This window comes from Psammomys obesus, unplaced genomic scaffold, assembly GCF_907164565.1.
Source record: "Psammomys obesus unplaced genomic scaffold, mPsaObe1.curated_primary_1811, whole genome shotgun sequence".
NCBI classification, from domain to species: Eukaryota; Metazoa; Chordata; class Mammalia; order Rodentia; family Muridae; genus Psammomys; species Psammomys obesus.
In genome coordinates, this window is record NW_026587216.1 from 52,333,733 (window position 1) to 52,337,094 (window position 3,362).

Consider the following 3,362-nt stretch of genomic DNA (forward strand, 5'->3'; position numbering starts at 1 on the left):
GTTGGGTGGACGTCGTCTACCGTGTAGATGATGCGGGGTTGGGTGGATATTGTCTACCGTGTCAGGGCATCAAAACTAGGTCCAGCTACGGCGAGCACCAGCCACCCAGCGTCAGCAGGCAGGCACACAGGCAAACGTGGGTAAACTCACCCAACGCAACCACAAAGACTAGATCACAACGCTGTCTGGGTACTTGATGTAACTAACATCTTAGCTTTACCTTTTATTCTGCAGGGGTCGGGGGTTCCTTTTGAGGTAATGTCTTACTATGTAAGCCAGGCTGGCCTCAGATTTCAAGCCGCCTGCATCAGCTCCCAGCCCTGCCCTTACTTAGCGCCAGCGTGTCACTGTTTAGTGCCTCGCATCATTTGAAGCATAGCACGCCTGCCCAGGAATGGACAGCCTCCATTCCACATTTACTCAGTACCCCTAAACACTCAAGGTCTTTGATCTGAATCTGTGTATGCTAAGTAGCTGTTTAATACAGAACCTTTAGGTGATTCATTCCATTGGCTCTGTGTACTGCTCTCATTAGCCACTGGTTAGTGTTAAAATAGAACTTGTCATGGATTCAGCTTGATTTGACCATAGTCATCTTCACTCACAGTGGCCATAACTGCCCAGAATGACATTGATTTTCAACAGGGTTGACCTTATGACTAAAACCAGAATGGGTCTATTTGATACTAGCTTGAGATAGAGCAGGTACATTCCGGCTTGGGTGAAGTCACTTTTGCTCTGACCGCTCCCACACTGTTGTTCTCACTTAGGCCAGGGGGATCCACCCACTCTTGATGCTGTCCAGGACTGCTTTTGTCAGGAAGTCCTCCATAAGTGCACTGCAAGGCTGGATCTGCTTGCCTCAAAAATAAAATGTAAAATAAAGTGTGTGTGTCTGTGTATATGACTCTGTGTCTGTCTGTGTGTCTGTGTATTCTACATCTGTGGGGACACATGCCAGAGCCTGTATGTGGAGATGTGTAGGCCCCGGGGACTGAAACTGTGTTGTAAGGTAGAGCCGGTGTAGAACCTGCAGAGCCATCTGACGACTCCTGGGATCTGGGAGGTATGGCAGATCTCTGGCCGGAAATAAAGCTGAGAAGTGAGCTATGCTGCTGTTCATCCTAGCCCTTACCTAGTTGCCCATAAACCCTGTCAGATCCCTGGAAATCCATTTTCCTACAGATTGGATCTTCCTGGGTATGACTGAAGCATGCCTAGATTAGATAGATCCGCCGGGACAGTCACCTCTTTACCCATGGAAAAGCACTTGACAAATCCCAAGGCATTCTGTGGAAAGTGGGCACACAGGCCATTTATGCTCATATGGATTGAGGACTCAATAAATCAATTTCTTTCTTTCTTTCTTTCTTTCTTTCTTTCTTTCTTTCTTTCTTTCTTTCTTTCTTTCTTTCTTTCTTTTTAGTGCCTAGAAAGAAAAACAAAACACAAAAAACAAAAAACAAACAAACAAACAAACATTACTAAATGCCTCCGAAGAATGGTACAGCTCCGTTTTCTTCCTTCTCAGCTCAATTGGTGGACTATATTTCTTATAACATAGTTAAGGCCATTGCTAACCCAAGGGAGACTAAGTCTGGTTGGGACAGGTTACACCTTCTCATAAAAGAAAAATACTAATCCAAGCATTTGGGTTAGGCGAGGAATTTCCTCACTCCAGTGTTATCAGCTGCTGAAAATCGGTTCCCCACTCCATTCCTTCAAGTCAAAGCTTTAGGGAGTAATCAGAGGCCTCACATCAGATTCATTATTTGCTGGTCCTTCAAGAATAAGGTCTAATAATGAAATCAATACACCTAAAGAAGATAAACAAGAAAGAGGACCCAGGGTACGATGATCAATCCTCACTTAGAAAGACAAATGGGATGTGCATTGGATGTAGGAGAAAACAAGTAACAGGGCAGAAGCCTACCACAGAGGGCCTCTGAAAGACTCTACCTAGCAGTGTATCAAAGCAGATGCTGAGACTCATAACCAAATCTTCGGCAGAGTGCAGGGAATCATATGAAAGAAGGGGGAGTTAGTATGACTTGGAAAGGATAGGAGCTCCACAAGGACCAAATATATCTGGGCACAGGGATCTTTTCTGAGACTGACACTCCACTAAGGACCATGTATGGATATAACCTAGAACCTCTGCTCAGTTGTAGCCCATGGTAGCTCAGTAACCAATTGGTTTCCCATAGTAAGGGGAACAAGGACTATTTCTAACAGGAACTCAATGACTGGCTCTTTGACCTCCCCACTCCCCAAGGGAGGAGCAGTCTGTTAGGCCACAGAGGAGGACTTTGCAGCTAGTCCTGAAGATACCTGATAAAACAGGGTCAGATGAAAAGGAAGGAGGTCCTCCCCAATCAGTGGACTTGGAAAGGGGCAGGGAGGAGATGAGGGAGGGAGGGTGGGATTGGGAGGAAATGAGGGGGCGGGATACAGCTGGGATACAGAGTTAATAAAATGTAACTACTAATAAAAATGAAAAAAATAAGGAAGAAAAGAATAAGGTCTAATAGATGGGCTAAATGCGCTGATGTGCTCCCACTCAGTGCTCCCTGGGGCCACGGGCAGCAGCCGATGGCTGCAGGAGAAGCAGTGTCCCTCTCAGCTGCATGTCTGTCACCAATCTCCCCAGTCCCTAAAGACACACCACAGATGAGCACTCTATCGGGAAAATAGTGCAGACTCTACAGGTCAGTAAAGGCAGCGTTAACCGAGGAAGAATAGTGGGACCCTGTTAGCCTGCTCACATCTAAGCAGGGAAGACGCAATACATAATAAAACCTTTCATTTGCCCATAGAAGAATTACAGTGAGTTCTGGGATTGGCCACTTGCCTGCCATGCCGACATAGCCCAGTCTGGGAGGTGAAAAGGCCCGGTGGAAATTTGAAAATGAGTGACTACAGATAGCTGTGATGGCATCTGCTATCCATGCTGGAGTTCCTAACATTACTGAAGTAGTAGAGAAAAGGCTCTTGGTCTTGTAAATGCTGTCTGAACTTAACCAATGCCCCTCTCAACATTGCCTCACAAACACACACAGACCCAGCTTGTCTGCTCTTGGGTAGGAATTCAATGGCCACCCCAGGTATTGCCTCTGGCGTATCCACAGTCAGTGGTGGCTTGGGACCTCTCTGTTATTACATTCTGCCATTAATATAGGTTATATCATGTTAACAGGGGAGGAATATCGGAGAACACAGTAGAACGATAACCTATGGTTACAGTACAATGGTCACCTATGCACAAGGTGACAGACTGCCAACCCCGAGAGTCACAGCCCTGGACCATCTATGGAGCTCTTGGGGGTATTCTGGTTGTACAGACCTGTTTGATTCCAGATACA